Source organism: Eubalaena glacialis, chromosome 5, assembly GCF_028564815.1.
Source record: "Eubalaena glacialis isolate mEubGla1 chromosome 5, mEubGla1.1.hap2.+ XY, whole genome shotgun sequence".
Classification (NCBI taxonomy): Eukaryota; Metazoa; Chordata; class Mammalia; order Artiodactyla; family Balaenidae; genus Eubalaena; species Eubalaena glacialis.
This window is the reverse complement of record NC_083720.1, coordinates 6,115,411-6,140,424: the sequence shown is the minus strand read 5'-3', so window position 1 is coordinate 6,140,424 and position 25,014 is coordinate 6,115,411. Positions and strand designations below refer to the sequence as shown.

The 25,014-nt window shown below is 40.0% G+C and overlaps 1 long non-coding RNA gene across 1 annotated transcript in view; it reads right to left on the bottom strand.

The window, feature by feature from the left end:
* The window catches only part of LOC133091901 (uncharacterized), a 141,905-nt gene extending 122,695 nt beyond the window's left edge, over nt 1-19,210 (bottom strand). The window contains exons 1-2 of the long non-coding RNA XR_009700999.1: nt 18,946-19,210; nt 14,516-14,657 (exon numbers count right to left, since the gene is read on the bottom strand). This is a non-coding gene — a long non-coding RNA (uncharacterized LOC133091901). The remainder of the gene's footprint in view (nt 1-14,515; nt 14,658-18,945) is intronic.
* Between the last annotated feature and the right edge of the window lie 5,804 nt (nt 19,211-25,014).

Here is a 25,014-nt window from a genome sequence, read left to right as displayed (position 1 = left end):
CTATCTTAATTCTAGAATATGGAGATAACTAGGTACCATCATCTGTAGTTTATGTAACTCATGTCTGTTTTATCATCTGATTGTTTTCTTGGGAAAGCAGCCCCAAACGTTTATTTAAGGAATTCGGAAAAATTTAAACGTACCGACTGTTTTCGACATCCTTTCTGCCGGATTGCCCTTTAGTCATTTCTAGCCCCAGAATGTATACACTCTTTAATCCAGTGTAATAAATCATGAAATGATTTTTCTCAGCAAGACAAAAGGGACATTACTTGAAATGCTGGCATGGCATTGGGATGGTAGGGAAGGCTGATGCGATTATCTAGAAGGTCTGTTTATGCCTTCTCCATTCTCTCGACCTGAGGACAAAATTATTATTTATCCCAGTCAGCTTGAGCATTGCATCAAGAGCAAGATTAGAAAGCACTGATTTATAAGGAGAATTATAGCTGGAATAAGAAATTCAGATAAGCAAAATGACTTAAAGGCTTTATTTTATTTGCTCTGTTTTTTTAACTCTCCTCTGCCCCTTGCTCTCTATTTCAGTTGTATAATAATTAATATTAAGACTTTCACTGTTTATGTCTGTACTCTCACCCCAAATATATAACTTTGCATTCAGCTGCTGTTTCATCTGCGAAGCAAGGCAATTCTAATATGTAGGCATATAAATCATGCTGATGCATAATATATGTGCCATAGGACACTAGGTCCCATGTCCTGGGAGGGAAATGAATGGCCTTTGAAGGGTACAATGTTCTCAGAGTTGGTAGCAAATGGTGAGAGGTGGAAATCGTTACCTAGTAGTTCTTATCTTTCCAACATAAGCAAAGTTTACTGGGCTTTCCCTGAGACACATAAATTCATATTTCTTGACTTCACTTATTTTTTTAAATACACAGTCAAATAGAGAATACTACAGGTTGGAATCCAGACAAGCAGAATGACATGTAAATCTTGCTGTTGTGAGTGTGGGTCTCTTTCCCCTCATTGCTTCTGGAACTTCCCTGTCTTCTGGCCACACGGTTTGCGATTCATAATAACTTATTAGTGAGCCATGCCATATTACCAATACGACTATTCTGGATTGAAAACAGAAGTATTTTGTATTGTCCTGAATGCAATCTGTTGAAAGAGACAGCCGGGAGAGCAGGTGTAGGGGTTCCTCCCACAGACACGCGCAGACTTCCTTTGCATACTAATTACCACAGAAAATGTCAGCAAACAAAAGGATGGATAGGCAAGGGTTTACTACACCTGCGCATTTCAGAAACTATAATACTTCATCCTGGTAAGCTGGAAGCTGGAATCAGTCTATTGGACTGCACTTACGCAAAGTAATAACTATGTGAGCCATTTGATTCTCCAGACAAATCATATTTTCTCTGCATTACATACTATCTTTTAATCCTTTTGATAAGATTATCCTCAAATCCTCTGTAGTTTATTCTTCTCTTACAAAGAGGATCTGGATCGGAGACATTGATCACTAGCCTCAAGAAGGCCAACTATCCTCCCACAAAGGGAGTGGCAAATTTAAAACATTCTTGCTATTGTTAATCATAACTAACCTACTTAAATTACTCAGCAATATCCATAATTACATATGGAATGGTGATACTGTAATAAGAAATAGTATAAGTTACAATTTAAAAATACATCTGTGAAATCTATAGTTATAAAATATTTTCCATTGCATTTCAAACCTATTATACTTCCCTATCAAGAGTTATATAAAAGCTCTTTTATATTCAAGCTCTTTTTAAATAATCATTGATAACCCAAGATTTAAGAAAATGATTCACTTGCAATAAAAACATTGTAAGATGTCACTAAAAGTATCATAAATCTAACTCATATGTTATTAACGATAGTTTAAGTTACATGCAAACAATAACCCTAGTGCCTATTTCTCCATCTAGTTGTGAAACACCCAGCAGAACGTCAAGGTTTTTACCTAGCAACTATGAAGGATGAAATCTGAAATCTGAAAACCACTGAATTCAAGAGAAAGGAACCTCAGAGATCACTGGGTCCAACCTCTTAAGTTGCACAGAAAGGTTAAAAACGCAAAGGCCTAGAGCATTTAAATATCCCTCACTTTTAGCAAAGTCAGCATCAGAAACAAAGGCAAACTCAACGTCTCTCACTTTCTTGAAACAATGAATACATATGTTACAAGCCATTTTGATAGGATAGCAAGTGTGCCACTCATATTTTGATCTGATAGCAGGTATGCTGATTTATATTTCCCATTGACTAATCCAGAATGACTACATTACATACTCATCTAAATGACAGTCATCCTGAATCACTTTGTTGGCGTACAAACAAACCTACACTTCAAAAGAGATTTGCAAACATGAACTAGGGTTGACATTACTCAATCTGGAACAAGGAAGCTAGCAAGTAAGAGCAGCTGATCTTGTCTCTCTCTTGTCAACCCTGAAATATCAAGGCAAGTCATCAGGCATCTGATTTGAATCAAGGCCTGTAGGTCTTATGATAAGCATGGGGGTGGGGAAACTGAGGTGAATGAAGATTCTAGAATTGAGGATGAATTCAAATCATGAAGTTTAGGATTCTGTGACAAAAAGGGGATTAAAATGTCTTTAGTTCTCCAGAAAGGTGCTCTAAGGCTACAGGAAAAAGGCACTAGAAAGATCTGGAACAGTAAGTCCCCTACATACAAACGAGTTCCGTTCCAAGAGCGCATTCATAAGTCCAATTTGTTCATAAGTCCAACAAAGTTAGCCTAGGTACCCAGCTAACACAATCGGCTATATAGTACTGTACTGTAATAGTTAATACTTTTCACACAAATAATACATAAAAAACAAACACAAAAAATAAAGAAAACTTTTTTTTTTTAAGAAAACATTTTTAATCTTACAGTACAGTCCCTTGAAAAGTACAGTAGTATGGTACAACAGCTGGCATGCAGGGGCTGGCATCGACTGAACAGGCCAGGAGAGTTCCTGACTGGAGGAGGGAGAGGAGGTGGGAGATGGTAGAGCTGAATCAGGATTGTCCACAATAGGAGATGGAGGGCAAGCTGCAATTTCACTCACGCCTGACGCTGATGGCACAGGTTCTGGTTCCTTGCGGGATTCAATTCTATCTACCCTCTTGAAAAAACGATCCAGTGATGTCTGGGTGGTAGCTCTTTTTTTCTCGTCATAGATAACGTGGTGGCACTGGACTGCATTCTGAACAGCTGCTGCAACTTTCATGTACCATTCTACGTTCGGGTCCTGTGCCTCAAAACTAACAGTGCCTCCTCAAATAAAAAAAAATCCCCTTGCCATTTCCTGCGCCGTGAATCTCTTTGGTTCTTCAGTTACTTCTTCTTCCTCTTGTCTCTCTTCGTCCTTTCTCTGGGCCCCCAATTCCTGGCACTTCTTAGCACTACTGGCTATATCATCGCTGCTTTTACGCTTGCTTCCAGACATCCTGGGCTTGCAATTAAGATACTGTAGTACTGTATTCTATACAGTACTGTAACGTACACAAAAGCACAACCACTTGTAGAGTGCCTACCACTTGTACACACGTGACAATGTACGCCAGACACGTGAACTAACTTACATGACTGGACGTGGGAACACATGTTCGCATCTTCGAAAGTTCACAACTTGAAGGTTCGTATATAGGGGACCTACTGTAATATTTATTTAGGACCTACTACATGTCAGATATTATGCTGGATTGTTTACATTAAAACATTTCCTTGACTTCTCACAACAATCCTATGAGGTAGATATTTTTTCTGAATATGTGAGTTTAAGTTCCTTTGGGAAGGTCCCACATGGAACAGAAGTTCAATACATATTCGTTAGCAAGTAGGAAAGATTTATATGCAAAACCTAATAGAGCTCAAAGTAGCTACTCCTGTAGAATAGTGATGAAATGCACAATTTCTAGAGCCAGACAACTTGGGTCTAATGCTGGCTCACCAGCCGTTTGATGGTGAAGTTACTCCCTCTAAGCGTTAGTTTCCTTGTCTGTAAGATGCGACTGATAGAGCTGGTGTGAAAGTTAAATGAAGTAATGTGTACAAATCTTGCACTGTGCCAGGCACACAGCAAGATCTCAGCCCTCAGCTATTGCTGGTATTATAAATGTCGCCAGCAGAGGGCGCAATATACCTATAAAAGCAGGGCTCTTAAGCATCCCAAAGGCCCAAACCCCTCCAAAGGGCACAAAGAAACATTACATTGCAAGGAAAGACTATTTCCTCTTGGCGAAAAAATTTCTGTGGCTCTGAGCTAAGAGTCTGAATGCTGGGCCAACGTAAGGAGAGCCCCCCAAAACCAGAACAAGATCTGGAAACTACAGAAACCAAGAATGGAAACACCGGTGCTTGAGAAGGCCAGGGACCCCAACAGCAGAACCTTAACAGTCCCAGAGCAAGCCGGCTGGGAAGGACTGCCTGAGAATCTCCTCAGCTTATCCCAAACGTCCCATGTGGAGGGACACGGAAGGGCTGATGGAGGTGGGCACAACATAATAATAGCTAGCATAAACTTTGCAATCCCTACAAAAATTGTATGAGTTACAAGGAAACTGAGACACAAGGGGTTAAGTAACTTTCTTAAGGTCTCAAACTGGCGAAGCCAAGATTCTTACCCATTATGTGTTTCTGGAGTAAAGTCTCCAACAACCCAAGTGTGTCTGCAACAACAGGTTAGTTTGAGTTTTTTCTTTCTTTATTAATCATTCATCTAGGCCACACACACCATCTCAGGGCACAGATGCTCTGCTCAGCCCCAGGGAAAGAGCGTCCTGGCCACCACAGGACTTGGTCATGTCTACGTGAAGGGGAGTGTTCCACAGAAGAGGGATCAAGTTTTTACGATGTTCTGAGTCAAGTTTCTTCACATTCTCTATAATCGGAGAGATACAGGAGGTTATTCTCTATCCATACCAGATGCTTTGTCCCTCTCAAAAACACTCAAGTGTTTTTGTTTACTGTTTTTTCATGGTTGTGCTTTGGAGTCATGTTGAGAAAGTTCTTCATTGTAAACAAGAGAAAGGTTTGCTGATGTTTATATCATCGAGGTTTCAAAGAAGCAGAAACACTAGGAGATACATCAATAATTATTTTTGTGTGTTCAAGCACCCTACTATTATTGTATTATTGTCAATTCCTCCCTTTACCTCGGTTAATTTTTGCCTTATATATTTAAGTGCTCCCACATTAGGTGAATGTACATTAAAAAATGTTACATCCTCTTCTTGTGTTGATCCCTTTATTATTATCTAAATAATGCTTTTTAAATAGGAATTTGACTTTACAGACTTGTGGGAGCTGGTTCACCAGTATCTGTGAAGTGCTGCCCTCATATCTGATGCTAGAATTAAAAGTCTGGAAGAAAGAGCAAGAATATACTGGAACCACAAACACAAGCAAAGCCCATGACAATCAACAGAAATCTGTGACTTGTTGCCTTGGAACTTGGTAGAACTGCAGAAGGTGGGACATGTGAAATCTTCACCTCTGATCTAGGAACCAGAGAAACTGAATAAGGCTCCAGAGAAAGATGGAACAGTTGCAGGCCTGGTGGTTGCCTCCCAGCAACAAAATGAGTCATCAAATAAGCAACAGTGTGTGTGAAATAGCTGTTGCTACATCTTGGCTTTCCAAATATCCCAGAAGACTCTCTCACGCGGCCCACCCTAACCAGATAAGTGTAGGAAAGAGAGTTCTGGGAAACGGTCCAGCCCAGCCAAACTGACATGATACAAAATGACCACAATCAACCCCTTTTCAACTTGGCATTCATACACATCTTAGTAAATCATACTTAACCTCCAATAACGGTAGCAAAGCCACGCCTCCACCTAACAAGATACAGTAATGTCCCAAGTGCGACCAAAAGCAAGCTAACGTGGAGATACAGGTCCAGGAAGGCAGCGTGAGGAGTCCTGTGGACTGGCTCTCTGGTCAATCAACTATGGTTGGTAAACATTACCAAAAAAAATGTTTAAGTCTCGGAAACTGTCCTAAGGACATATATCAAACAAAGAAAACTTTACTCAAGAAAGTCTATTACATCTTGGTGGGAACAGTAAGAATCTGTGGCACTTGAGCCATGACCTGCTCACCCCCAATACTCTTCACAGCTCAGCTCATGGAAGAGGCATTCCAGGTGGGTGTGACCAAAAAGAGGGAACTCCCTCACCCCTCAGCTCAAGGGCTGCGTATCTCCCCAGGAGCCACTAGTATTTCCCATCACCCCACAGCCTGGGTCAGACAGACTAAATTCCAGAGCAGTGCAGACAAGAGCCGGGGGGCTCTCCAAAAAGCCCCCACTGTTAGGCAGAGACTCCAGCCCAGGTATAGCAGGCTGAGAATACCGGGGTCTCCATCATCGCACCCCAGCTCATTCGGTGGATAGAGGCTTCACGCTAGGAGAGGCAAGCCAGAAACACCAGAAACTACCAATCTTGCCCAGTGCCCTGCCCATAATGAAGGGGGTCACACTAAAAGAAGTGGGTCCCAGTCCCAGCTCTGGGACAATGGCTCCGAGTTTTGTACAGAGAAGAGGCAGGACATACAAACAGAGTACACCGAAGGTCCGTCCAAAGGAAATGACTTTATGACAAAGGATGGGATGGTTCAAGACTAAGGGGGCTTTGAAAACAATGGAAATTTAAGTGACAAGCAATTAATAGGAGGCTGATTGCTCCATTAGAGACAGAAGCTAAGCCATAGGACAGCTAGTTTACCGTTAAAAAAAACATGGAAAGTAGGAACAAGATGTTTTATAATTCCGCAAATGGTAGTTTTGGCAGAAACATGGAGGACATCTAAGACAAATCCGTATCTACAGGGCAAGTGCCTACTCAGTAAGAACAAAACACTGTCCCTTCTGTTATGGAAGCAGTCCTATGCAATCAACCTGCTACCATGTAGCTTGCTGACACCCCCAGGGAATGGTGACATGTCAGGGTTCAGTGTTGATCTCATTTGCTGACATAACGTAGCAGCAACTGTCATCAGACTGGCCTTGGTGAATGGAAACATGTAATCTCACCCTGCCATCGTGGTCACTTTGTTTGTGAGCCCATTAGACAATGGGGTAGGAGGCTGACTGAATCATTCCATCCCCTAGTTATTGAAATCCTTCTGTCCTGAGGTCACCATTTGGTGAGCATTCACACAGGACACAAATATCTCCATATTCTATGTCCCTTTGACCATCTGGCCAAAAACTTGGCCACAGTCTATGAATTGTTATAAACCCATACTTTTTGACCATCTCTTCTTTCAAACTAATGGAACCACTAGGTAAACACCCTGAAGTTCCGTCCACTGGACAGAGTGGGATGGTGGTGCTGCAGCCATCCATTTGTGGGTAGTTCCTACATTTTCCGCCTTCAGGCAATTGACCATAGAGAACTCCCCAAGTGGCCTTAGGGACAGGTTGAGAAAGAGAAAACAATGTATCAGAAGTAAGAGTCATCTGGTCAACCTTCTCATGCAACTTCCCTGTGCCTTCAGGACCTGGTTCTATTTTGTTACACAGTGCTGGTGTGCATGCCAGACTTCATGGCATAGTGTGTCAGAACACACCTAGTTCAGGAAGGATAGCTCAGGTCACATGGTAACACAGCATGCCATGGTCAAGGTTTCAGTTCCTCTAAGGTCCAGTAGCAAGCCAGAAGCTGTTCTCGAAAGAAAGTGGTAGTCTTTTAGCAAAGAATGGCCTAGCTTTACTTCAAAATCCTAAGTGCTGTGTGTGCCACTTTTAGGGAGCCTGCTGAAGCCTCCAAGCAGCCTCCCTCTCTGTCCCCGACACTTTGAGTATCATCAGACTTGCTGTGTCACGTGGTCCGCGTGGCAGAGCCGCTTGCACAGAGCCTTGTCTTGTCCTGAGCCTCACTCAAAGCTGGCCACTTCCTGGGTCACTCAATAAATGGGTCAGAGTAACATTCACAAATGAGTCATGTGTTGTTCTCAGAATCCAAAAATGCCTACTTAGGTATTGTGCCTTTTTCTTAGTGGTTGGATGGGTCAGATGCAGTAACTTGCCCTCCACCTTGAAAGGGCTATCTCAGCATCCCCTACACAGCTGGATACCTAGAAACTTCTCCAAGCTAGAAGACCACTTAACTTTGGTGTGATTTATTTCTCACCATCATTCATGTGTCTTACCAATGTGTTTAGAGTAGTTGCTACTTACTGCACACCAGGCCCAAGCAGAATTATATAATCATTGTAATGGATGAGCGTAATGTCCTATGGGACGAAACTGAAGGACATCCCTGTGGTATAGATTATAACATAGGTCCTGAGACGTTCATATATCCCCAAAGTAGGGCAGTGAAAGTGTATTGTTGGCCCTGCCAGCTGAAAATACACTATTTTTTGTGCTCTTTGTGAAGGTGAGTAGCTATCTATCAGGTAAATCACAAACACTCCAACTTCTAAGTTCTTGATGGTGCCACTGATGCCTATTAATCCCTTCAGGAATATGGCATTTCTCTTGGTTCACAATTTTTGTAGATAGAGGCAGTTCTAGTGAATTTCCTCACTTCACAGACCAGGGAACCAGTCTCTGAGTATGTCTACTCCAATTACACATTTCAGTACTGGATAAATAACCACAGAATAGGTTTGGGGACCTATTGGATCCACTGCCAAAATCCACTGATCACCTAACCTCCACAAGCTCCTACTCTGACCATTGAACCACAATGACATTTTGGATTTCCAGGAATTAATGTGATTTCAGAGCCAGTGTCCAGTAATCCATAAAATACACAAAAAACCTGGTCAATGCCTATAGGTCCCATTGAGGAAGGCTGGGAGGGTGACTGACACTGTAAATCTGGGGCAATATAGCAAGGTCTTTCCCCAAGGGGACCCAGCTTCCCCTTTATTCAAAGGGTTCAGGGTCTGTAGACCAGTTCAAGTATGTGAAATGGTTATGAGACTGTGACAATTTTCTTGAATCAAATTCTCTATCAATATAAACAGAAAAATAATGTCTAAAGTAAAACTTCATTATTATCTCCAGTTGATTTTCGTTATGTTTAAAGTCACCACAAACACTGAATTAGCAAATACGAAACGACTGCTCCTAGGGAAAATACAGAGTTAGGGTCCTGCCAGCCTCCGGTCATATTTTCATCAACCTCTCAACACAGAGCCTTGTTTTATATGTGTTTCTGTTTAAAGACACGTTATTTATATATTTTATTCATTAACATTGAACCCATGGCCAAGAGCATGACTCATACCAACAAAGAAGGCAGAGAGTTGCCTTGTTCGCTTCAGCTGGGGTGTGAGCATCCTCTGTGTACGCATATGTCCACGAATGGCTGCAAAATGCTGCTAGCATTGCTTTTGAGGTTGACAAAAGTATTTTAGCAAGTAGGCAAATGTACAAATGCAAAATCTGCAAATAACAAGGATTGACTATTTTAGTTCTAGGGAACGCCATGATCAATCACTCAGCCAATGCCAACAATCTCTGTGAGTCAGATTATTTTGATTGTGGCTTTGGCTCTGCTGCCTGTTATGATAAGCCTGTCTACTAGTCTTTGACAGTTAGGTGCCTCCACTTGTCCTCTGCCACCATGGAATCCTGCCATCCTCATTACGTTTCAAGATCCCGGTTTGATGGCAGCAGTTCCCACTGTAATTTCTGGCCTACAGAAAAGAACCATCACAGAACTCTTGAAAAATATATTTATCAAAGCCATGTGGAAGGGAAAGTCCCCTGGACCCTCGCAGAGTGGTGACCAGGTCTTACATGATAAATCCATTCTACCTTTCCAATTTTCCTAAGCCTTTGAGAAGATACCCTTCTCTGCAATGCACCAGGAGATTCTGGTGTTTCGATGTTATTTAGTGTAGGCCACCTTTGAGTCCACGTTTCAGTCAACCAACCAAGCGAAGAGAGCAATTCTTAGCCCCTCAAGCTAAAACATTGATTTGGGATTTTTGCTTTACGAAGCTTTGTAAATTCTGGTAAATTCTTCCTTTTCCAATTTTATACTCCTTCTACCTTGATCGTACACCCTGAAGTTCCTTTCCCTCACATATTCCCCGGGTTCGACACTATAAATTGGAAAAATCATGCAATTATTTTAGTGTGTATTATATCCCTCACAGGTCACACTTTTACCGCACCCATTTGGGTCCTGCTGAGACTTGAGGCTGCTAATAGATCTAGAAACCAGAAGAGTTTGTGGAATTATGTCCTAAGCAGCAGCATCAGTGTCTTACAAGTCAACCAACTCAGAGGAAGCTTTTATAGGTCCCTCAGACATGGATGCGTCAACTTGCCACAAAGGTTTGACAAAATTGAGGGGTTCAAGATTCTGGCATCATTAGTATCTACCCCTATGTCCCTATCCCAATTTTCACAATCCCATTCCTTCCCAACCAATGCCTTAACTTTAATAAAAGAGAGCCTATGAGTTTGGGAAATCATTTGCACTGTAATTCAGTCACCCTCAAGATCAGATTTGAGGTTTGATTTCCAGAAATCTCAGCGCTGTACCTACAGGACATAAGTATTTCTTTCAGGGAAGTCAAAGAAGCTTTCAGATCCTTTGTGCAGACTTTGATCTGGGAATTTAAACCCTTATTCTTGTCATACATTTTCCCCAAGTTCTCCAGCACAGTTACAAGCAACCAATGCCATTATCCTCCTATTTTTAATGAAAGCTTTTATGGTAGCAAATAATTGGTCACTTGGTGCCTTGCCTTCTATAGTTGTTTGATTACAAGTATCTAAAGATGATAATTTATGTAACTGTTTTACTGTTGCATGGCATAGCCTATCAGTATCCTTTTAACCACTGGAAACAGTGTCATTAATACCTTTAGAGCCTATCCGATCAAAGAACCAATTCCAGAAAACCCAGAACCGATTCATTCTGAAGATTCTGTCCTTCTAGAACCATTTATGGTACCAAATTAGTATCAGTCAGGATTTTATTAGAGGCAAAACCACTAGGGCCAATATATAGGTAAGTATATAAATATAATAAATATGAAGCGATTTATTACAAAAATTTGGCCTTATGGAATTCTGGGAGCTGATTAAGTACTTGTCTTTGCATTTGATTCTGGAGCTTGAAGCCCACAGGGCAAACAGTTGGGAAGGAAAGATAGACAAATGTGGTAGAGAGCAAAAGCAAGCTGAAACTCATGAGCTGGAGCCCAAAGGGACAATGGGAAGCCCTTGTCAGTTCTTTATGCTTGTGTGACCTTGGTGATAGGGGCGTCCTACAGAGACTAGGGCCCTTCTTCGTGGAGCCAAGCACACACACTTGGCCCAGGAGTCAGAGAAGCTGAAGTTGGATCTAGCAGAAGGTGGAATGTTGCCAGCCCACTACCACCTCACCAATGAGGTGACACGGCAGGTCAGTGGCCGTGTGGGAGATACAAAATGGCTGCCACTTCACTTCCTGCCTCCAAATCTCCCACAAGAATCCCTCCTGATCTCATCCTAACCAGAAACAAACAGGAAAAGAAATTTTAGGAAATTAGTTCATCCTTACCAAGGCTGAACACAGTACAAAACCACCATAGTATCATTAACACTCCTCGCTGAAGAATGTGACATTCAGAGCAAAATGAGATTTCTGATGCCAATTCCAGGGGAGACAACAAAAAGTGACAACAAAAATGAGATGAGTTGGTTTCATTACAAAGGGAGTGGGAAGGATAAAACTGGCACTTCCAGAAGGGAGACATGAAAAAGGAACAAGGAAGGATGCAAAAGAAGATACTGTACTTCTAGCATTGATTCAAAATAGTCTCTACATGGAGCATATATGACCTGATGGGAACAGTAAAGAAATGTTTGCACTCTGGATACATTCCAAATATATTTCTAACCGGCTAGAGTAAAATTGAGTTCTTTCAGGTGATAAGCTGGATCTATATGCCTTGTCCAGCCTTGAGAGTTTTTAATAGCAAATTTATAATTAGGGGACAAAATGCTCTTCTATAAAGTGCCCCTGCAAGCATACCCTCTGAGGAATTTCTTCAGCCAGAGCACTAGCTTGGTGCAAAACCTTCAACACTTCCAGACAATTTCATGCCTGTACTAGTAATCTTGCTAGGATTAGGATTCATGCAACAGTGAGGAAACCGAGTTAAAGAAACTAGTCTACAAAGTTGTTAACACTAGGCTAAAACTGCCCTCATCATTATAGGACTTGGAACACAAAGAGTTGTCGACAGATAAAGGGACGTGGAGTTCCCAAAATAGCAGTTCCGAGCATAGTGCTTTGGTCCATTTTCAGTATCTCCTTACCAATTCTGAAGAGAGAGTCTTATGATCATAATGGAAAGGAAAGAGATTGAGAAGCAAATTTTATTATCTGCCAAGTCACAGAAGCAAAAGTAATTTAGGCATGTTACTTAGAAAATGTAAAGTTCAGGGTCCAAAGATTTTATAACATACGTCTGGTTCAAAGACTAGAAATACTGAAATACTGACGAAGGAGAAAGAAAACAACAAATGAGAAAATATACAGTACATCCTGTCAGCTCATTTTGATTAACCCTAAAATGTGACAATGGAAATGACATTTTCCATTCATGGGTAGTTAAGTTCCCTCATGTCTAGATGTAGAGAGAACAATGACAATTTGATGGGATACCTTTAAAGCCACTTAAGGAATGAGGTATGGGTCTCATTCATCTTTCATTCTGAGTTTAGCATGCAGATACAACATAGGTACTAGCAAATGTATAGCTAACCTTCCCAACTACTTAACCACATCCACTTGGTCAATGGCTGCCCAATAGACTGTATACCCATCAAAGTGATTTGCAAAGCAAAGACACTTCTTTTTGGGTCAATATCCGCCTTCAAACTCATCAAAGTGATTTAAAAGAGTATTTAAGTCAAGTTGTCCTTCCCTCTCATCATCCTGGAGCACCTTGTTAAACATCGAGTAACAGTAAAAGAGCATTTAACAATCTGCTTCACATACACCTCTTTTCCAGCCAAATTGCACCTATAAAATTAAAACAGAACCTCTTTGGATTCTCAACAAACACGAACTAAATATTTTATGATTTGTGCACTGTTTACAGCCTTTTCTTAATTAGCATATCTGTGGATGCCTTTCTTTCATGGCGCATTATTATTGTTGCAATAATTCAATAAAAGTACCCTAAACATTTACATCGTGGAACATTTTTTATGATTTATACCAACACAACAGCACACCCAGTGTTGTACCTCTGCCTTCAGTCATCACTTTATTTCATATTCTCATGTCCCTTTTAAGAATGAGAAATACTGTAGCTTTGGAGCAATGCCTTTACTTTTTATCATTCTGTCTCCCTGTGAATTTCATGCTTTTACATACTCTACTCCCCATAACGCTGCTCAAATCAATACTATTGAGTGGCATTGATTTTTAAAAATGCCATTTTTTGCCAAAAAATTGGCAATTTTTTCCTGAAATCTCTCATGACAGAGTAACGAATTTTTCCCTTAATCCACTCCACTGGATTTTTATTATTAAAAAAAATAAACAGTATTTTCCCTGTTTGGTCACTAACTAGACTTACACTCAGCCTCTTCAAAATGACTTGTAAATAGTCAAAAGCACAAGTCTTCCATAAGGAAACTACATATATGCTGAAAGGAAAATCATTATAATTTCTTTAGAGTGTGCTATTCCCCTAAACCATTTCCAACCTCAAGGATCAATGGAATTACGGTTCAGCTGAACAAAACGATTATGTAAAACACCTCTTTAGGGCTTCAAGTTATTTCCCTTTGTATCATTATACATATTTGTGACAAAATAGAGCCATAGCAGTCTGCTTCCATTCAAAATTCAAGGCTCTGAGACTTCATTTGCAATAGCTCTGTTATGTCCATGTGTCAGCCTGAGCGTTTAACCTGCCCACGTCTCTACTCCATCTCCTTTATATATAGAGAAGCAAGCAGCAATCTCAGAGAAATTTAAAAGATATCTTTTGAAGTGATAGTTGGACATCCAAAAAGACCAGAATACACATTCAAGTGCACATGGAACATTCTCTAGGACTGACCACGTACCAGGGCACAAAACAAGCCTCAACAAATTTAAGGGTATAGAAATTATCTCAAGCATCTTTTCTGACCACAATGGCATGACACTAGAAAATAACCACAGAAAAAGAAATGAGGGAAAAAAAAAAAAAACCATTACATGGAGACTAAACAACATGCTACTAAAAAACCAATGGGTCAACAATGAAATCAAAGAGGAAATTAAAAAATACCTTGAGACAAATGACAATGAAAACACAACCATACAAAATCTTTGGGATGCAGCAAAAGCAGTTCTTAGAGGTAAGTTCATAGCGATATAGGCCTTCCTCAAAAAACAAGAAAAATCTCAAATAAACAAACTAACCTACCACTTGAAGTGATAGTTGGCGCTTACGGTAACAAAATTACAAATTTCAAGTAAGAGGTTTGGTCAATTAAAACACTCTTTTTAAACCTTAAGATGTGGTCTGAGTGACCAGCAAACATACCTGAAGTGGAGGACAGTGGTTGAGGTCTGGCCTGGCCCACTGGCTGAGTGCTAGTGGAGTGAGTGGCATTTGTGAGTACAGCATTCTAAGCATCCACCTTTCTTGTTTTCCAACTCATTCCGAGGGGATCTTGCAGACATATCTACAAGAGAAAGGGAAAGACAAATAAGTATTGTTTTAATATCAAGGTATTTTAAGAAACTGCAAACACCAGGCCTACCTTAAGGCTAGTGGGGATAGGGACATCCTTTCCCTCAGGTAAAAATTTCATAAGGGAAAAACAACAGGGACCACACAAGGAAAGAGAGAGTGACATCAGAGCTGAGACACCCTGAGAGTAGCACTGTGGTTCAGATCAGCATCTCCATCAGAGTCACATGAACAGTAGGTAAGAACACCAGCGATCAGGAAAACAAATGTCCAATACCATTTTCAGACAGATAATTTTAAAGGCTCCAAAGGAGAATAGATGGAACATTCAGGATTCCACAGATGAAGTGATGATGATGATGATGGTGATATTAATAATAATTACTGATACTTAGAAAATTCTTCAAATCTGTCAAGAACTACTCTAAATAGTTTACATAGGTTATCTTATTTAATACTCAAGCCATCCCTATGCGGTAGGAACAATTATTATCTTTTTTTTTTTTAAGATGAGGAAACTGAGGGGTAGTAGGCTAAATTATTTATCAATGTTTCATAGGAAAAAGAAAAAAAAAAAAGCAGCGTGCTGAGCTTGAGCTTGGAAAAGACCTATCCTAGATGCAGCCTGTGCTTCAATCACTACAGGATCCCTGGCAGGGAAGAGGGGAGGCTTGGGTTTCTACTTCCAGGGCCTCCACTGTCAGTGTTCAAACACTCTTTTTGATATCATTGCTACTGTTACTTAGCTAGATCTCCTTGACAGTATTTCCCCAGGCTTCTATGAGAACTAAGAAAACACAGGAGGGGTAACAGAAAATATAACTTAATCACGGTGGTCAACAATAGTACTGGCTATTCTTTCATTTTTCTCATTCATTCACTCATTCATTCATTCACAGGATACCCACCCTTTTTCCATTTTACCCTTGTTGTGCCCGGAATGCTAACTATACAATCCACAAGCACTTTCAGGCCCAAATGCCCATCTCCTTTTCCAGAAGAAGCCATGTTCTCATCAGCTCATCATAGTACATGCCTCTGATACATGCCTCTTAACTGCTAACTCAGTTCAAACAGGAAAAGCTCAGATTCCAGAATGCCTCTGCTACTGCAATATAGCTCTAATTCTCTGTGCTTGTAGTGAGAATATTTCAATACAAAAATAAAAGGCACAATGTTATTGGAACGAACGTGTTGATAATTAGTATTTAAGAAAATGTTTTTTCCATAGCATTGCCGGAGGACTGAGTCATACAAACACACATACTCAAAAAGGTTTTGAATTTTCTTCACATATTTCAAATAACGTATGAATAAATATCAGGTTTAAAGAGTAAAAAGTACAATTCTCTAAGTGAACTGACAATTCTGCAAATGTTAAATGACATTCAGACGTGTTTATACATAAAATACATTCACAAAGAGCTAAGCTAAAGGTAATCCTTTATCCTTTTCATCAGTATACTCAGATTCCAGCACAGCTCCAGCCCCTAAAATTTACTGCTCAGTAACCAAAATGAGTATAGTTATAAACATGCTCCTTTTTTATGCTGTTTTATCATCAGCAGGTAACTTGGTTGATCTGAAACGGAAAGAAATCTACAGTCTACCTCATTTTTCTTCACGCCACCTAATTCTGAAGACGCAGAGTCAATTAAAGGTCACTCAGTGACGCAGATCTAAAATCCGCAAGGTTCATCCTGAACACCTACTTTCTGAGAGATTGACCGGTTATGCTCTGGGCTCCACGACCATTAAAATGTACTGGGGTCTTGAATCCACTGAAGTGCTTTAAAATTCAGCCGGTATAACCCTTCCTGCAAGTGTTTCATTGCTTTTTCCCCAAAGCGTAAACTCTCTGGGGACCTGACACAAAGTAGCTGCTCCACACTTCAGAAAGGGAGTACCAGTTGCCAGATTTGAAATTGCTGCTGGGATTACAACAAACTCCCAAACCACCACACAGCAGAAACAAACAGCTGGTCTCATATGTTAAAATAGCGAGATGAGATTGAAGAGACTGAAACGTCTACACTGCAGAAGGCTTTGCGGCAACTGCTGGGAAATGTTGAGACTCGAAATTAAGGGGATTTAGCTCTAAGAATGACCTGGGGAGGAAGGTAAGCAAGTAGGACAAGGAAAATGATTTGGCTGATCATTTTAGTAAGTTTCACTCACAGATTTAACCAATAAATCATTCTTTATTATAGCATGTATTACATATTGCCATATGGTTTAGTTATGCAATACAGTTCTGTAATGTTTTTATTCAAAATAGGCTGTAACATGCATAGAGATGGCCACTCCCAACTATGTTTATTCATCTTTGTATACCTATAGGTCCCAAGGAGGCTATGCATTTGATACTTAAACTGAGAAAAACGTAAGTCATCATCTTAAACATAGCAAGGCTAGAACTGAAGTAATGTGCCAGATCAGAAAACGGCCACATGGCTATTTTTAAAATTGCAAACTCATATATTTCTGTCATTCTATAGGGACTAATCATTGGAGGTTATTACAGGTGAGGCCTTGAAAGGAATTTTTGCCCATTCTCTGCCCTTCAAGTAAGCATTCAACACTACCCCAAACAAATGAGAATTTCTTCTCTGTCTACAGAACTCCAGGGAAGTGTAAGGCACAGTCCTCTTCAGTAAATCATGCCATTGATAATATTACCCTGTATTAAATTTGCATGTATGAATTGACTGACTAACTGGCAATCTGGCAATGGGAGAATTTAATCTTAAATTTATTAAAAAGGCAGCAGACTGAAGTTACTACCGAAAGCTAAAAGTCTTCTGTGTTTGTTAAAAATTCAGTCAAAACTTTAAAAAGTTAATAGGAGAGGTTCGAGACTCCCTCTATGGATTGTTTGAGGGTTGTAATTACAATGCTTGAAAATCAGGTATAGTGTAGAAAAATTAAACCCTGGTTCAGGTCCATTAATTATAATGCAATGCCTCAGCTAAACAACAGCTTGGCCTTAAATCAATACTCAATTAAATACTTCCCGCAGTTCTAGCCATTAATTGCTCTGCAGCTTAGAAAATAACATTCTAACTGCTTGTAGAAAGGTAATCAAAATTGGTGTGTGAAACTTAAACTTGGTTCCTTTGTGATTATCTTTCCTCAAAAAGGAAATTTAATTTCTTCAGTGACTTATCATCCATACCTTTCAAATCTACTCAAAGCTATTGAAAACTGAATACAGTAACAAGCAATAGTTTTTGTTGTTGTGGAATAATATATTTAGTTTATCTTACGAAGTGAACACAGCAAAACAGCATTCTCAACCTTCATAACGAAAAGTATCATTATTTCCACATTAGATCTTTAGTTGGGGATGTACAGAACTCCTGCTGCCTATACACCATTGGATGGAAAATGTTTAAGGGGTACATCTAGCTGCTGCTGTCAAGGGAACATTTAATGTTTAAATAGAAAATGCTATCTTGCTTCTGCAATGAGGAATCACCTTTCAGCTCAACTTGAAGCACAAAGCAAGTCATCCTGACAAAGGTGATTTACGATGACCCTCCCACTGATGTATCATCCGGAATGCTGATTGTATAGCAGGGCAAATACAGAAACAGAGAAGGGAGATGTGGGATTCAGGAGGTTCGCTTTAGACAGAGCTGCAGAACCTAGAAACACACAGAAATCGTCACCATGGCCAAATAATGAGGACGAGAGAACATAACTGAGAGAAACAACACAAATATAAACACCAGGCAGGCTGGGAATACCAAGTGTTTGCAAATGTGATGACTAAGAATTTAGGAAGTAAGGTTTGAAAATGAAGTAATATCTCAGCCCTACACAGACTGGGGCAAGATATCCGGGGAGTGAGAAGAGCTGCAGAACGAAGGCAATGCAGACAGAAAAGGAGAAGCCCCTGGAAGAGGAGCCCTTTCCCGTCCCTCACATGTTCATGATTTAGTGTGGATGGTTTACAAGTGTGTTATACAGTGTTTTTTTTTTAATAGAAAGTTTGATACTTATGCATTATGATTCAGATGCGCAGAAACACAACTCTCCATATTTCTCCCCACTGCATTCAACTTGTTCTCGGAGCTTCCTTTAAAAAAATGTAATATAGACTTCCAATTTCCTGTTGGGCACCTAAGAAGTTTGGAAGTCGCCACTCTGTCCTAACAAGAAGTGAAAAGCTGAACAAACTGAAAAATCAACAACTCTTTAGATCCCTAAGTGAGGTCCCACGGCAAGCTGCTGCTACCAGATTCACTGACAGGCGAATACAAAGAATGGCAACTTACCGGATCAGAAGCCCAGGGGCAGAAACCTCTGTAAGGAACCAGCACTGGGGTATAAAATGCCGAGCTGTAATTGACGAATTGCTGGTCAGTGTGGACAAGTCCGAGAGAGGAAAAACTCCAGGGGTCCCCAGTCATTGGGAGGACGCCACACTTCTGTGAGTCTTAACTTCGGGAGCTTTACCGGGTTCTGACGGTGAATATCTGAGAAAAATGCCCTCCTGCTTTTCGTAGGGGATGCGAAAAGAAGCCATCTTGAAATTCACCAGAGCATTCTGGTTTTCTTCTCAAGATCTGCCCTCAGGAGAAACCATTTAACCAGAGCCTAACCGGCTGGGGTTAATCAGTCTAAGTGCTCTGGGGGAAGGGAAATCCCTAATTCCAGCCCACTCTGGCCCTCCTGTCCCACCTGAGGGGGGTGAAGATCAGGAGATGTGGGGGGGGGGGTGGTGTCATTGAGAAGCACACGTGAAGCTCACCATCCAGGTGCAGAGGCTCATGAAAAGACCGAGACCGAATCAAAGGACCATAGAATGCTTCCCCTCCCCCCACACAACTCCCCCCCCCCCCCCCCGCCTCCACGTTACTAATGGCCCATTTACAGTAGTTCCTTCCGCCCAGCATATCATATCTGGCTACCAAAAAAAAAAAAAAAAATTACAAGACATACTACGGGCAAAAACACGCTCTGAAGAGACTAAGCAAGCATTAGGAGCCAACATGGCAGGGATATTGGAATTATCAGACCAGAAAGTTAAAGCAATTATTATTAAAATTTTAAGAGCTCTAAAGTTTAAAGTAGACAGCATGCAAGACAGATGGGCAATATATGCAGAGAGATGGCAATCCTATGAAAGAGCAAAAAAAAGAAAAAAACACGCTAGGGATCAAAGACACTGTAACAGAAATGAATTCCCTTGTTGGGTTTAGCAGTAGATTGGACACAGGTGAGGAAAGAATTTCTGCACTTGAGCATATCTTTAAATTTTTATTGGAGTATAGTTAATTGACAATGTTGTGTTAGTTTCAGGTATAGAGCTTATCTTAACAGAAACTTCCAAAACTGAAAAGCAAATAGAAAGAAAACTGTAATAAAGAAAAACAGAACATAATATCCACAAACTATAGGACAACTATCAAAGTTGTAACATACACATAAATGGGAATACAGGGAGAAGAAAGAGAGAAATTAACAGAAGAAATATTGGAAACAATAATGACCGAGAATTTCCCCCAAATTAATATCAGACACCAAAGTACAGATCCAGAAAGGTCAGAGAATGCCAAGCAGGATAAATGCCCCCAAAATGTACATCTAGGCATATCATTTTCAAACTACAGAAAGTCAAAGATAAAAAAATCCTGCAAGACACCACAACGAATAAACACCTTACTGACAGAGGAACAGAGGTGAGAATTACATCTGACTTCTCAGAAACCAGCAAGCCAGAAGAGAGTGGAGTGCAATATTTAAAGGGTTAAGAGAAGAAAAACCACCAACCCGGTAATCTGTACCCTGCAAAATAATCCTTCAAAAACGAAGGACAAATAAAGACTCTCAGAAAAACTCTAAGGTAATCTATGGACTCTCATTGGTAATAATGTGTCATTTTAGGTCTATCAATTGTGACAAATGTTCCACTGTGATGCGGGTTGTTCACAATGGTGGTGGCCATGCATGTGTAGGGATGGGGGTTATATAGGAAATATCTGTACCTTCCATTCAATTTTGCTGTGGACCCCAAACTGCTCTACAAATTAAAGTCTATTTTTTTAAGGAATATAATCTAGGCTTCTGCAGGTAATTCTGTCACATCTTGTTGAAACGTTCTTTTTGGTGTAAGTATTTAATTAACAGAGATGTTAATGATATGCACTCCTCTTGGGCACTTGCCTCTTGACCTGTTCCCCTGTGGGAGAGCTTTGGAAAGCAAGCAGCTGCTGACAGGTCATCAGGGGGAGTGTATTTTTCAAGGGTACTCCTCAGGTTCCAATGGACTATATCACCCTCCATATTAACCTTTTATGACCACCTTTGTTCTCTCTGTATCCACAGCTGATGTATCCACAGATCCTTGCTCATGACCAGAGCCCCTACCATGGTCTTGATGTGTACACACTCATTTTGTTCCTTATCTCAACTCCAGGCCTCCAGTGATCTATTAACCTTCTTTACAATCAGATCAGATGTTCTCTCTTCAGGCATGAAGCAATTTCGTGATTTCCTCCATACCACCAGGTCTTTCAGAACTCTGCGAGGCAACAAAAGATGCAAACCAAGCCCTCTTTCTGCATGAATATGCAAAACCTTCACGTAAAATCCTCTGGTCATCCCATTTGGGGAGCATTATAGAGCCTTGCCTCCCAAATGGGAACAGAGAACATGCTCTCTCTCCCTGAAACCACCTACGATATGGGAGTAGGCTTCCCTGCGAAGCCTCAATGCACTTTTCTCTCTTGCTTCAGTGCTTTCCCCTAGCCAAGGACTTTTATCTAATCACTGTTCAGCAGGAAATTGCCCCTAAATCATTCTTCCTATTCCACAGTTTGTAGTAAAAACTTCATGTTCAATCCTCCAAACTTCTGTTCCTGATATGATGTTTAAAGAGAAGATTTGATAATTTAGAAAACTGTCTTCAAGTCTCCTTTGTGATTGAAAGCCTACTTTTAATCATCTGAAATGGACTTTACGAGCCTGTTTTAAAATGCAAAGAGTTGACCTTGACTACTTTGTCCTCTGCATTCCAGCTATAACAATCTTAATGTGGCAATGTACTGAGACCGAGACCGTAGCAGATATCTTGCTAAGCACTTGCATGTGTTATCCATTTTACACTCATAACGTTTAATAAATGATGTTACTGAAGTACAGGAAGATTAAGAAACTTACCCAAGACTGCACAGCTGGTGATGAAACCAGGAATCGAAGCCAGACAGCTTGCATCCTGAGTCCCCCACTCTGGCCTCTCTGTTATATCAATACTATGTAAAGGCAATCTATACTGACCCAGCAGGGGACCAGCTGCATACAAGGAAGTGAAAAAAAAATAAAGCTTATATCAAAATGCCATCTATAAATGTACAAACACATTGACTAGTGCCTAATTTAATGTGTAGTGAAATTTATAGTTCTAATTCTGATTGAGGTTTCACTCATTCTCAGTAAATTTTTTAGTCATCCTTAGAAAATCCTGGATTAAAGACCTTTCCTATACATTGAGGACACAGGGTGGGGAGGGGGAAGCTGGGGTGAAGTGAGACTAGCAGCGACATATATACAGTACAAAATGTAAAATAGCTAGTGGGAAGCAGCCGCATAGCACAGGGAGATCAGCTCGGTGCTTTGCAACGACCTAGAGCGGTGGGATAGGGAGGGTGGGAGGGAGGCTCAGGAGGGAGGGGATACGGGGACTTGTGTATGCATATGGCTGATTCACTTTGTTGTACAACAGAAACTAACACAGTATTGTAAAGCAATTATACTCCAATAAAGATCTATAAAAATATTAAAAAATCAATCAATAAATAAATAAACAAGAAAAAAATAAAAGACCTTTCCTATACAATTATCTAGTATTCCTGGATGTTGAGAACTTTTCTAGATACAGGAATGCACCAGATTGCACAAAACTAGGCAAGCACATCCTCTTATAACATGTTGTCTTCATCTGGTGTATTTCTCTCTTGGTGTGTCACATGTTTCACTGATAATGTTCATAAAAGTGAAGCTTTTTTCCTATGCCTAAAATTGTGTTTTCATTTCATATGTATTTTTGTCTCTGTAATTATATGAGCAACTCATAAATATACACAATGAATCACATCATGATCCTTGAAACCCAATGGAGAAATACCCTATCATAATTCAAACACAATCAGGAAATACAATACTTGTTAATAGATTCACTGTGACAAGTCATAAAAAAATCAAAATCTGAAACTTGGATTCTAGTGAACATTAGAAGGGATTTCTAGTCTAGAGGTATAATCATATTTTCTATTCTATATGTGCCAAATAAAGAACTCGGGGGGGGGGGGGCAGTGGTGGTGGCGGGATGAATTGGGAGATTGGGATTGACATATATACACTAATGTGTGTAAAACAGATAACTAATAAGAACCTGCTGTATAAAAATAAATAAAACTAAATTTAAAAAAAAGAACTAGGAGAACGGAAGACGTATTTACTTATCATATGATGCCTATCTTGATTTAAGTCATTATTATTTATACTCCACATATTAAATTCCAGGAGGACTTAGTATATTTTAGTAATTTTTTTGTATTAAAATACAAAAAATAGAATTTAATATTTTTTCTTGAAATATTCTTATTTCTATTTGTATGTATTTTATCATGCAATCTTCATTTATTTACATACTACACATTAAATCAACGAGAGGATTTATTCTACATATGTAAAGTTTAAAATACCTAATGGTAAATTAAATTGTAAGAGTGGAAGAAAAGACAAAGGGAAAACTGGCTTGATTTCTGCAGTACTGTAGTGCCATCATGTATGCAGCATCACTGTTCAGTCGGGAAAACAGAAACTTCGACTGGTATTTCAACTGGAGGAAATTTAATACAGGGAATACGTGACAAAAGGTTTAAAAGGGACACGGAAAGGTTCCCAAGTGATTAGTATCTGCAGTAAGGCAGTGCCATCCTAGGCTACCCAAGCAGAAGGGAAAGGGTGTCCTCAGTAGTAGTCACTGCCCTGCAGAGCTGCTGGGCCCCACTGTGGCTTCTACTATTTGCAAGCAGTGAGGAAGCTGCCTCGCAGAAACCATGGCCCATTCTCCTGTTGCTAGGGTGGGAATCCTGGGGCCCAAAGTTCCTTGCATCTGTCACTGAAAGAGACGGAGTCAGGGCACGTTAGCCAGGGCCACTAACGTCCCTGCAGCTACTGCTGCTTTGCTATGACCCCGGAAACCTGTGCAGCTGCTGGAAGCAGGCTGCCCGAGGAGGAGCCCAGGGGCTCACTGTCACCCTCTGCAACTGCAGCTGAAGGCTATGCTAAACGCTCTGCCCTCCCCGCCTAAAAAAGGTGTGAGTTTTTGCCTATTTTCCTTCCTCCCAACTTCTAATCACCTGCCACTGCCTCTGCCACAGTGTCAGAGTCTAACAGAAGCCAGCGGGCAAGGAAGTCTCAGGAAGGTACCTTTCGGGCATCCAGCCCTCTGTGATACAGAGCGGAGCACAGAAGATGAGAAGCGGAGCTGAGAGCAGATGTACAAACAGCCCTGTCCCACCTCCTAAGTTACCGAACCCTTTTCTTGACATCAGTCTTTGGTAGTCTCCAAAGATTCCTTAGATTGTTTTCTTTCTCTCCTGCTCATTTTGAAAGTAGAAAATATATCTTTATTCTTTTAGTAATTTCTGTAAAATTTAAAATTCTTCGTTATATAAAATACAATTTAAAAATGTAAAGTTCTATCCATCAGTTGTGCTACATTCGTTTACTTGTTCTAATAATTTATTTGTAGATTCTTTGGGATGTCTATATATATAATAAAATTATCCATGAGTAAATGGCTACTTGTTTTCTATTTTTCAATATTAAACATTTCACGTATGTATGTGTTTGTATACTTTTGCTCTATAGTGCTGGCTAGTATCTCAAGCACAATCATGAATAAACGTTGTAATAGAGGGCATTCTTGTTTTCCTTTTCTTATGAGAAAAAGATTTCAATATTTCACCATTAATATGAAGCATGCCGTAAGATTTTCATTTTTAGAAATGTTGTATCAGAATAAGGAAATTTATTCTATTTTTAGTTTCCCAATTCTTTTTATCATAAATAATTCTTTGATTTACCAAATTTTTTTTTTCAGTACCTGTTATGAAGATTATATGATCTTTTTTTTAAAATTCCGTGAATGTATGACTTAATTGATTTTCAAATAATAAATCTCAAATGAACCTACCCTGGTCGTGGTGTATTATACATTTTATATAGTTGTAGATTCTGTTAGATTTTGTTTAGAATTTTTTTTCATAGTTGTCTATTTATGATTTTTCTTTCACAAATTTTTATTGTTAGTTTTGGTATCAAGGTTATACTGA